The sequence below is a fragment of the Triticum urartu genome, chromosome 7, assembly GCF_003073215.2.
Source record: "Triticum urartu cultivar G1812 chromosome 7, Tu2.1, whole genome shotgun sequence".
In the NCBI taxonomy this organism is placed as follows: Eukaryota; Viridiplantae; Streptophyta; class Magnoliopsida; order Poales; family Poaceae; genus Triticum; species Triticum urartu.
This window is the reverse complement of record NC_053028.1, coordinates 458,698,546-458,711,235: the sequence shown is the minus strand read 5'-3', so window position 1 is coordinate 458,711,235 and position 12,690 is coordinate 458,698,546.

Here is a 12,690-nt window from a genome sequence, read left to right as displayed (position 1 = left end):
ACTAGTAGTATACTTCGTAGTACTAGTAGGAGTACTTTTTACCTTGGAGGACGTGTATAGCTAGCTAGGCCCTTGAAGACTTGAACCCACTAGCTGCCACCATTTTTGTTTTTCCATGTCTTACTATCTCATCCATGGAGCCAAGAGTGGCTATATATAATAAGCCGGTTATTTTACTTCCTCTATACCGGAGTAGTACTATTTGCTGCACAGTATTACTGACCGCCACATTTGAGCACAACATTATTATGCATGGACCTTGACTATGTACGTCACCATGTGTCCTGATCTGGGATGCCACGTGTACCAGATGAACGACGCTGAGTTCGACCCCCGTGATGCTACGTGGGTGCCGAGGAACACTCTTGGAGAGTACTCGCTTTTCATCGGGGACAGCTACCCCATTGTGAAGTGGATGCCACCTTCCATGCACGACACGGAAGGCCTGCCGTTCATGAAGCATGGTTGTGTCTTCAATGCGCACCGCCGGATGAACGACATGCTGGGACACACTATCCCTGATTTATGCCGCTTCAGCTTGGATGAGTCTCCATCGTGTGGAACCAGACTAGAAAGCTGCGACAATGATTCCCGTTGCCCACCGCTATGGATCATGCCATCCATGAAGAACATCTGGGACTGGAACCTGGAGGAGGACATGTAGCCCATCTACAACGTGTATGTGGAGTACGGTAATTGTGGACGGTAGCGCTGTGAATATATGTAGACTAGTCGTGCACAAATTTATCACATGAGTTGGAGATGAACTTGTGTGGCATACTGGCATTTTTCCTTTAGAATTTATTACTAGTAAATGTGTTATGTGTACGTGCACTTGTGTGGTTGTTGCACGGGCTCCAACACGCTCTTTGAGAAGAAAAAAAGGTGGCACAACTTTGGATATACGTGACGTGGCGGCATCATACAGTAGCATCGTTCGCTATAGTTGTACTAGTACACTCCTACTAGGACAACAACTCCTATAAAACCTTACGCTTGGCTCTTTGCCTCTTCGGGAGGTTCAACAGTTCGTACTCGTGTGAACCTTGCACTTGGCTCTTCGCCTCTTCGGAAGGTCCAACAATGATGATACTACAGTACAATATGCTTCTGGCAATCTGACACCGATTGAACTGTTGCACGTCCACCGCGAGGGCGAGGGCGAGGGAGAGGGCGCTATAGTCAAAACCCTCTCCTCGTCCTGCGAACCACTGCGCCCGTGGGCGAGGGAGAGGCGTAGTAAGCAAGCTTCTCCTCGTTCGGCGAGTCGACGGGAGACAACAAATCAGTACTAGTACTAGTAGTAGTAGTAGTCCATACTGCGTCCTTTCCGATTAATATGGCTTAATTTGAAACGATAAAAATACACTGGCGGTCAACGTATATAATAGTACGCTCTTTACGGTCACTATATATAGTTTTGCGGCGATTATGCGATCACTAGCTCATCGTAGAGCACCGTATTGCACCCTACTGATCGGCCACATAGTCGACGTGGCACTTTGTTGACTGGTTAAATTGTCACCTGGTTTCTGGGTCCCACCTATCAGTTGGCAGAGCAAAGAAATTAGTTAAACAAAACTTTACGCAGGCGCGACACGAGTCCAACCCTTGCACGCGAACCGCCCTGGCTGTGTATGTGAGTGCATGCACGTGTGCTCCCTCGGTCTTCCAACAAAGAGTGTACTACATGATGTACATCTACACTTCCAATGTGTTTAGCCTTTAATCTAAATCGATATTGATTGACTAATGCACCAACTTGTGCTGTAGGTATAGGCTAGATGTCTATCCTTAATTACAGCATGCAACGGCCTTCATTTAATCTTCTTATCTCAATGGTCGCATGCACACATAATTCTGCTACTTTTGGGCGTTAATTATGCCCTGGTCAATGTGTGAATCTCTAAATGTCCAGTCTTTCACGGACATAGGGAGTAGGTTGAGCACTTGAGCGTGAGCGTGTGTGTTGCGTCGTGTGTTGTGTGCCGCATGGGTGCGTGAGTGTTGCGTGCGTCCATGTGTACGTGTGAGTGTTGCATGTTGCATGTTGCATGCATGCATGCATGGGGATTACTCCCTCCCATTGACATGTCCATTTGGCTATATATTTCAACAAGTGACTAGGTACGGAGCAAAATGAGTGAAGTGAGCATAGAGGCATAGGGATACTGTAGAAAGGAAGTCCTTGTGATCCATTTATTCCCCATCTCGGTCAGAGAGAACTATTCAACTAGTCTTCGCAGTGAATGACAATACACACTGCAGCAGATGGGACACGTAATTAACAAGCTGAACCAGCATGTTGGTGTTACTAAATCAGTCGGTTATGTTTGGTAGTCTCAAGTCCTTGAAAGCATGCACAACCCACATATCTTATTGGTTGATATGCCACAAAACAAAAAACGAGAAGGGAGTTAATGTACGGTGCCTAAGTGTTTTGGGATTATTTAGTTTTCGTAAGGTGACTTACACACCTAGACGGAGGGAGTAGTAGAACTGAGATTGAATGCACTTTCTTCCCCGTCTTCCACTCTTCTTCCTCCTCTCTTCTTCTTCCTTCTCTCTTCCCCATCGTCGACCGCACACCATTTACCCCCGCTCACTGCTTGCCCGCCCGTGCCATCTTCCTTGGTAGCTCGCGCGTACCATACCCCCCCCGCTCACTGCTCGGCCACACGAGGAGAAGCTTCTTCGCTCGCCCGCCCGAATCCACATCCCCGCTGGCTCGCAGGCACCGAAAACCCCAATGGCAGAACCGACTGACACGCAGAGCCGCGATTTGAATTCCCTCCCCGATGTTCTCTTGGAGCAGATCTGTAGTCGTATGGACCTACTCAACCCCGTCCGTCTGGCCGCATGCTCGGTGTCGTTGTACCATCTACTCGTCTGCAACCGGCCGGCTCTTTTTATGACACCCTGCTTGCTAATGCCTGATCCTCGTAGGTGGCCCAGACACCGACTTGATGATCCTACGGTGGTTGCCGTGGTGCCCCTCGACATGCTACCACTACCCATATACCTGTGCTTCATGTGTGGCCACTACTGGGCGGGCATGAAGGCCAACTGAATCATCCTCATCCACCACACCGGTAGTCCATGGCATCTCGTGGATATGTACACCCAGCGAGAGATCAACCGTCCATCGTTGGATACCGCGGCATCGAGCCTCGCGGCCCGCCGGACACTCCTACCTACTACGCACGAGACGCGTCAAGCTTTTGGCTCGAGCTCTGTTTGCAGAAAGTTGTAATCTGCGAAGTGCCCACATCATTAGAAGACTACATGGATTACAAGCTCATTGCCTTGTTCAACAAGGGATTAGTCTATCTGGAATCCGGTCGCCATACATGGTTATGGCTCATCATCAATCCTGTTGAGGAAACATTCATGTCTGATGGTATAGTGCACGATGGCATCGTTTACGTGGTCGACGCACAAATTGGCTACCTATATTGGTGGAATCTATCGTCGGGTAATTGTTCTATCTCGTCTCATCTTTACCTTATGAATACGACTGCCTGTTCATTTGTTACAAATTTAGAATGCATAGCATGTCTATAACCACATCATTGTTATATGTTCCTCTCATTTCCTAGATTTTTATGATCACACATGTTATTGTTAGAGTTGATATGAGAACAATTGGCATCTAATGATTGTTAGAATACATATTATGAGCATAACATCATGATTGCTATATGTTACTCTCGTTTACAAGATTTTTATAACAACACATGTTATTGCTTAGAGTTGATATGAGAAGAGTAGTAGTAAGTGCTATGGTAGAATATCAGTAGGCGCCGTCATAGCTGTTTTCCTCTCATTGTTACATGATGTTTGAACCATGACTTATTGCTAGAATATTAAAGCCATTGGATTATTTTTTTAACTTGGGGTATGATTATGACCACGGCATTGCAATTCTCTGTCTATGATATGTGTCACTGTTATAATAATCTTAATTCCACACATACTCTGAACATGATTGTTTATTTTTGTCCTTTTGGTCTCCAATTCGAATTGTTGCAGCAGACGCAAATGCGTTGGCCTTCATGATTCCAGGACCTGGAATCATACCAGCCGATGGGTGGTGGTTTATCGCTCGTTCAGCTGACGACGGTCATTTGATGCTCATTTGCACGTACCAAATTTACCAAACCAGTACATCAAACCACATGCAGTACAATGAAGGGGGCGTTCGTGACATTGATGGCTATGGCTGCTTCGTGTTCGAGAAAGATCCCAGCTCCGTTGGGCCAGGCGTATTCAACTGGAGGCAGGTTTACAGCCTCAGCAACCACTCCTTGTTCCTCGGGCTCAATTATCCGATCATCCAACCAATCATTGATCATATCACCGGCGATGATTACTGTGCTATGCAACTTCCATTCGCGAGGGGGGGCTGTGTTTACACATCATACCATGGGTTTCATGAATCACCATATCCAGAGATTCGTCGACATAGCTTGTTGCCCGATAATCTTCAGTATGTGAAAGGCATCAAGCTTCCATGCGATGGATGACTTTTGCAAACCCGACATGTGGCGATGTGGTTCATGCCAACAGCAAATATGCACAACTTGATTCATGCTGGTATCTAGACTGAGCCATGTATTCTGCTGCTGTAGCACGACCCTCTTTTGTTCGATATTATGTATTGTTGATAGTTTGAAGCACTCCTCTGGTTTGAAGGATAGATACCTTCCTGGGATCAAGTGCATCCTAACTCACCTTCGTAGGATGTACTGATAATGATGATGGAGATGCTGTGCAGAAGCCATATATATATATATCAGTTAGGCTTCAAGTGCGTACTTGTTAGTTAAACCTATGTATAAATCATGACACTAAATACAACTAGTAAGTAGTACAGTAGCAGTACTAGTATACGTCGGTCAAATTATTCATCATGTGCACCCATTGAATTGATGTGACAACACGCTACGCGTGAGGTGACACAATAATCCCGGCGGCGTGTTCGGGTATTCTGGACTTCAGATTTGGAGTACCACTTATCTGTCGAAATCTTTCATCATTCACTTAAAACAGTCGATTGATCATACATGGAGTACCATATAACTGGAGTTACCGATGCAAGTCGAAGAAGGATTGGCTCGTGCTGCCGGCTGGTGTCAAGTTTGATCCCACGGATCAGGAGCTGATCGAGCACTTTGAGGCCAAAGTGAGTGCTGACAGCGCGAGATTTCAGTCTCTCATCGATTTGTTCCTACCAACCATCGACAGCGAGCACGACATATGTTACACCCAACCTGAGAAACTTCCAGGTAAGACACTGATCGGCCTCTACTTGCACAAACATATTCCTTTGTTTATTGCTCTATTTTTCTTTTTATACGCAGACCTGGTGAAGCAATTACAATTTGACAGTTAATAAAATGTGAAACAAGTGACTGCAACATGCCAAAGATGTTATGAAAATGCCAACTAGGTACACTAAAACCTGTATTCCACAATACTGCAGGTATCACACTGAGTGGCCTAAGGAAGCATTTCTTCCAGCGCAATTCCAGGGCATTCAAAGGGGCGCATGGACGCATCGCAAGATACAGTCAGAGTGTGGCATGCACGTGATCTGGCACCAGACCGACAATACCTTGCCGGTGATGTTCAACGGCCGGCAGACGGCAGCAAAAAAGGTTCTGGTGCTGCACACCAACAAGAACTTCGACCAGCAGAGGACCAACTGGGTGATGCACCAGTAGCACCTCGGGGACCTGGAGCAAGGGAAGGAGCGGGAGCTGGTCCTCTGCAAGATTTTCTACCAGACGAACACTAGGGCCAGGAGTAAAAAGATTATAAGTTAGTTTGGTATTGGTAGTTGTACTACCTTGTCGTCCGCAAGTTGGTATTGTTGTTAATGATCTTTTGGTATGAACTTGCATTTGCTTCAAACCATCATGCCGAGGGTTGACGTGGATATAAAGTTGAATCATTTATTTCGAAACGAATTTTCAGGCACCTGATTTTCATTCGATGGGTAGCATAAGCACCACCGTTCGAATTCCCAGTTCTCTGTTTTTTCGAAACAAGTGCATGCACTTATTATCCCGATAAAAAAACAATATCCGTGCTGCATCCTAGTTATCAGTCTGTACTTGCAGAATTCTCTCGTTTATTGAGCACGTATATTGTTTTTTCAAGTCGAGCAAGTTTCAACTGGGCTGTAGATTACCCAGGGTTGTTTTGTTTTTAACAGGCCCAGCCCATGACGACAACGGGACACAAATATCCAGCAGGTATCTACTGGCCTCTGGCCCGCCAGTGTTAGTTATATTTTGTCTTACAACATCCGTAGGCAGTTTTTTTAACTGAATCAAACACACAGCCCAGTTCTATTTTCCTCTTGAAACGCATGTCCTACATCCGTTTTCTAATCTCTACCTATAGTTTTACTAGTTCATATACACGTATCATTATATTAAAAACACATAAAACTCCCTTTTCATATTTACATCCTTATTTTTGTCGTTTTTTCCCACCCAACGCTGATTTTTTTACCACTAGTTTTCCCTTAAACCAACTAAATTGTCCCACGTCTTATTTTCTTACAAAAACAAAACGATTTTTTTGGCAAATCAATAAGTTCTTAAAAAATGTTTATCATTTCAGGATTACAACAGTTCGGACTCCACCGAAATATGCAAAATAAGGTTGGACTTTTTGACCGTGGTCCTGGGCAGAAAATGGGCTGTAATAAATTACCTAAGAATTAGCAAATGGGCTGCAAATTATAAAAAATAGCAAATGGGCTTTATGTTGTGTGCCACAGATTTGGAGGTTGACTTGTGGGCCTACTAAGTTCATGCATACACAAGGTTTCTCAAAAAAGAAACTTAGTCAACAATCGACTCTACCAGCATCAGACTGTTAGATGTCAATCTAACGGCAGTCGTGCTTCTTCAGTCTCTGATCTTCCTGCCCCAGCCGCCCAAACCAGCGCCGTCGGAACCGCCTGCTCCCGCCTCCCGTGGTCGGCAGTGCCAGTTTTTGGCTGGAATGCCTCTCTATCGTGGCCAAGAGGTGGCCAATCAGCCGCATCATACGCTTCTTCCTCCAGTCGGGGTAGCAACCTGCATTTAGGGTAACTCTTGGAGGGGCGTTCAAGTCTATATTCCTCGGCCGCGAGGACTTCAGTCCATCTGTCAGCTAGCAGATCTTGATCAGCTTGAAGCTGCTGCTGCTTTTTCTTAAGGCTATTTGCCGTGGCCATAAGCCGGCGCTTGAAGCGCTCTGGTTTGATGGGAACCTCTAGCACGGCGAATTCGTCATCGCCGAGGCTTGCCTCGTCTTCGGAGGGGGCATGTAATTATCATCCTCCACCCCTCCATCTGCTGCTCTCTCAGGAGGGCTGGCTCCTCCATCCTCCTTCTCTAAATCTTGCTGGAGGGGATTGTTGTTGTCTTCGGCACTATCCAGAGTGTTATTATCTCCTGTGCCGGTATCACCACTTTTGCTTTGGCGGGACTTAGAGCGGCGCCGCTGTCGTCGGCGCTTGGGTTGCTTCTTGGAGGGGTCATCCTTCGCTGTCTCGTCGCCATTGCCTTCTTTGGGTGTGTCCACCATGTATATATCGTATGATGAGGTGGCTGTCCAGTGCCCTGTGGGCAGTGGTTCCTCTTCGTCTCCCGCATCGTCGTCCATACCGTCGATGTCTTCGGAGTCGAAGTCGAGCATGTCGGTTAAGTCATCGATAGTGACTACTAAGTGGGTGGTGGGTGGGCCGCGAATTTCTTCGTCGTCCGCATCCCAATCCTGCCGGTCATAGTTCGGCCAGGATCCTCCTGACAAGGAGAGAGACCTTAATGAGTTCAGTATGTCGCCAAAGGGCGAGTGCTGAAAAATATCCGTGGAGGTAAACTCCATGATCGCCGCCCAATCGGATTCGCTAGGAACGGGTGCAGGCGGTTCGGAGCCCGTGGCCAGAGAAGGATCCGACAGTTTGACAACACGGCTCTTGTGCAGGGTAAGGTCAATGTCTGGCTCGATCGCCGATGAGGATAAGGCTTCCGTGGCGGGGTCCATCCACCCGTCCATGGAAGGCGCAACTGGCTCCGAATTGAGGGTTGGAGCGGCTGCCGGTGCAATCTCCTGAATAATGTCTGATGGTAGAGCTAAATCGTACTCATCGTGACCGCCTGACGCACAAGGCAGAGGCTCGAATCTGTTAAAGATCAAGTCTCCATGGATATCGCCCGTGTAGTTTAAGCTTCCAAACCTGACCTGGTGGCCAGGGGCGTAACTTTCGATCTACTCTAGATGGCCAAGCGAGTTGGCCCGCAGTGCGAAGCCTCCGAACACAAAGATCTGTCCAGGGAGAAAAGTCTCACCCTGGACTGCATCGCTATCGATGATAGAAGGAGCCATCAAGCCTGACAGCGACGACACAGAGGAGCTCTCAATGAAAGCACCAATGTCGGTGTCAAAACCGGCGGATCTCGGGTAGGGGGTCCCGAACTGTGTGCCTAAGGTGGATGGTAACAGGAGGCAGGGAACACGATGTTTTACCCAGGTTCGGGCCCTCTTGATGGAGGTAAAACCCTATGTCCTGCTTGATTAATATTGATGATATGGGTAGTACAAGAGTAGATCTACCATGATATCAGAGAGGCTAAACCCTAGAAGCTAGCCTATGGTCTGATTGTATGTTGTCCTATGGACTAAAACCCTCCGGTTTATATAAACACCGGAAGGGGCTAGGGTTACACAAGGTCGGTTACAAAGGAGGGGATATACATATCCATATTGCCTAGCTTGCCTTCCACGCCAAGTAGAGTCCCATCCGGACACGAGACGAAGTCTTCAATCTTGTATCTTCATAGTCTAACAGTCCGGCCAAAGGATATAGTACGGCTGTCCAGAGACTCCCTAATCCAGGACTCCCTTAGCCGTAGTGCTTCTTCAACCTCTAGTCTTCTTGTTCCAGCCGCCCAAAGCTGCGGAGGTCATGCCGCGTGCTCCTGCCTCTCGTGGTCGGCTGTGATGCGTCGGAGGCCTCACCGCCCCCTACTACTCCCACCACTGGCCCATGCTATCCCTCTACTCACCCACACCCCCTGTTATTCTGCGGCGACGGCAGCCTCACGCCGCAGCCGAACCAGTGAACCCTCGTACTCCTCTCCGCGTGGGCATCCACTGCCGTGTCTTCCCCGGCTCCGCATTGTCCCCTTCGTAGGCCTCACCCGTCGTCCACCGCCTTGGTGCTCTCGGCGCGGCGTGGTCAATGTGGTCAACGACCGACTTCCATCGGAAGAGTACTGTACGTGGAGAGGCTGACAGCTAGGTCCACGGCCACAACCCAGTTTTTTGTGATTTGCCAAGTAAGTCACTTTGCCAGGCCTGTTGGGCTGCAAATCTTTCAAGACGAGGAGAGCTTCATTCGGCTGGCCGAGAAAATGGCCCATCATTAATGAGAAATGGGATGTACATTTTTAAAACACATCAAACCAGCAATTAGTTTAAAATATCTTTTTTTCATTTCGAGATTTTAAATTACATTAATTTTTATGCGTGGAGAATTTGTTGGATTTTATATTGATATACATTTATTTTTAAAATCAGTTTGAATGTGAGTTGAAATTTCGGGATTAAAAACAGTTCGGACCGCACCGAAATATGCAAAATTTTGTTAATTTTTTAACCGTGCCCACAATATGGGTTGTAATGCTAACAAAAAGAATATGGGCTCCAAAAAAACCTTAAGAATTAGCAAATGGGCTGTAAATTATTAGAAATAATGGTAGATGGGCTGTATGCTGTTTTCCACAGATGTGAGGCTTTCCTAAAAAAGGTTGACGCACAAGCACTGAGTGTTGGATGTCCATCCAACGACCGTCGTGCTTCTTCAATCTCTGCTCTTCCTGCTCCCGCCGCTCAAACAAGCGCCAGCGGGACTACCTGCTCCCTCCTCCTCGCGGCCGGCTGTGCTGCCGCGCAGGCCACACCGCCCGACCGTACTCACATCGCTGGCCTAGCCATCCATCTACTCACCCACACCTGCTGTTATTCTCCGACGACGGCAGAAGAACCAGTAAACCCTCGTACAGTCGTACTCCCCTCCGCGTGGTAAACAACTGTCGAGTCTTCCCTGCCTCCGTGTCGTCCCCTTCCTAGGCCTCGCCATCGTCCACCGCCCTGGTGCTCTCGGCGCGACATGGTCAACGTGGTCAACGACCGACATGCATCTGAAGTGGACTGTACGTGGAGAGGCCGACAGCTGGGTCAACGGCCGCACGCAAGGAAATGCCTCCTTATTACGCGCAAAATAATGATTCCTCCCCTGACATCAGGGACCCACTGAAAGGGCCTCTGTATTTCGCAAAAAAAACGTAACCGCCGCTGACAGCTCGGACCCACCAGCTATATCTTCGCACGCAAGGAAGTGCCTCCTTATTACGCTCAAAAAAATGAATACCCCCCTGCTAGCTGGGACCCACCTTGGTGGGAGGCTGACTTGTGGGCCTACTAAGTTGACGGGGACTGAGGGCTTTGTCAACTTAGTCAATATGCACGATTCTAGCTCCAGTGACCGTACGATGTCCATCCAACGGCCGTAGTGCTTCTTCAACCTCTGGTCTTCTTGCTCCAGCCGCCCAAACCAGCGCCGGTCGTGCCTCGTGCTCCTGCCTCCCATGGCCAACTGCGATGCGGCAGAGGCCTCACCGCCCCCTACTACTCCCACCGCTGGCCAGGCCATCTCTGTACTCACCCACACCCCCTGTTATTCTGCAGCGACGGCAGCCTCACACCGCAGCAAACCAGTGAACCCTCGTACTCCTCTACGCATAGGCATCCACTGACGCGTCTTCCCCGGCTCTGCGTCATCCCCTTCCTAGGTCTCTCCGTCGTCCACCACCCTGGTGCTCTCGGCGCGGCGTGGTCAATGTGGTCAAGGAACGGCTTCCATCGGACATGGACTGTACGTGGAGAGGCTGACAGCTGGTTCCACGGCAGCAGCAAGGAAGTGCCTCCTTATTACGTGCAAAATAATTATTCCTCCACCTGACAGCGGGACCCATCGGACGGGCCACCGTATTTCATGAAAAAAACGTTTCCCCCTGACTGCTGGGACCCACCAGCTACATCTTCGCTGGCAAGGAAGTGCCTGACAGTCGGGACCCACCTGGTCGAAGCGTACATAGCGTTGTCATTCTGGTCGCGAACGTGTACGTACATACTGGTCGATGTAGAGGCGTGCACGTGTCGTAGTAGAGGCGCGCACGTGTCGTAGTAGAGGCACGCACGTAGCATTTACACATACGTACAGCGGCCAGGGTGCAAGAAAGAAAATACGGCGACGTATGTGTACATACGGGCGGGGTCTCGAACGCCTACTCGCGCATACGTACGGCTAGGGCACGTGTACATGGCTGGGTCGAAACGGAGAAACAGCGTCGTCGTCGTGTTCATGGGGAGGCAACAGAATGCGTCGTGTTCATGGGGAGGCAACGGAATGCGTCGTGTTCATCGGGATGGCTTGGACGGAACAGGCAATGGAAACGAGGCCTGGCGTACCACGGAACGGAGGAAACGGCCTTGTGTTCGACCAGCCACGTTCGAAAAGGGATCATGTTCATCGGGAGGGGTCTGGCATACCGCAAAACGGAGGAAACGGACCTCCTATGGTCGAAACGGGGGTCCTGTTGATCGGGAGGGGTGTGGCATACCGCAAAACGGAGGAAACGGACTTGTGTTAGAGCGCTACGGTCGAAACGGCGGTCCTGTTCATCGGGAGGGGTGTGGCGTACTGCAAAACGGGACTCCATGGGATACTGTTCATCTCCACCGTCGACCCCCTCCAGCCTCCACGAGCTACTGTTCATCCATCGTCGACCTCCTCCAACCTCCACCTGTGACTGTTCATCCACGAGCTCCTGTTCATCCAGCCTCCACCGCGCGCTACTCCACTGGCTACTGTTCAACCACCCCTCCACCGTCTACTGTTCATCCAGCCCTCCACACCACGGGGTCCTGTTCAACCACCCCTCCACGGGCACCCCTCCACCGTCTACTATTCATCCAGCCCTCCACACCACAGGGTCCTGTTCAACCACCCCTCTACCGTCTACTGTTCATCCAGCCCTGCACACCACGGGGTCCTGTTCATCCACCCCTCCACGGACACCCCTCCACCGTCTACTGTTCATCCAGCCCTCCACACCACGGGGTCCTGTTCAACCACCCCTCCACGGGCTACTGTTCATCCAGCCCTCCACCGGCTACCGTTCAACCAGCCCTCCACCGGCTACTGTTCATCCAGCCCTCCACGGGGTCCTGTTCATCCAGCCCTCCATGGGGTCCTGTTCATCCACTGGCTCGATCGATCGGGGTCCTGTTCATCCAGCGGGGAACGGCCTCTACTACCACGGGGTCCTGTTCATCCAACCCATGCCGGGAACTGTTCATCCAAACACCCCCAACAATGCTCATTGTTCATCCAGAGGCAGCATCAATTAGCTTCAGTTAGCAGCAGTAGCGAAGGAATCGCTCGGTCGGGTTCAGTTAACAGGCATCGATCGATCGCTCGGGTTCATTAACGCGTAGCCTGCAGTGCAATCGCTCGGGTTCAGTTACAGCCCAACGCCTCGCTCAGGTTCAGTTAGAGCCAACGCCTCGCACACACGCACGTGCGTGTACGAGAGAAACGCGCATCGCTCGGCCCCCGACCTC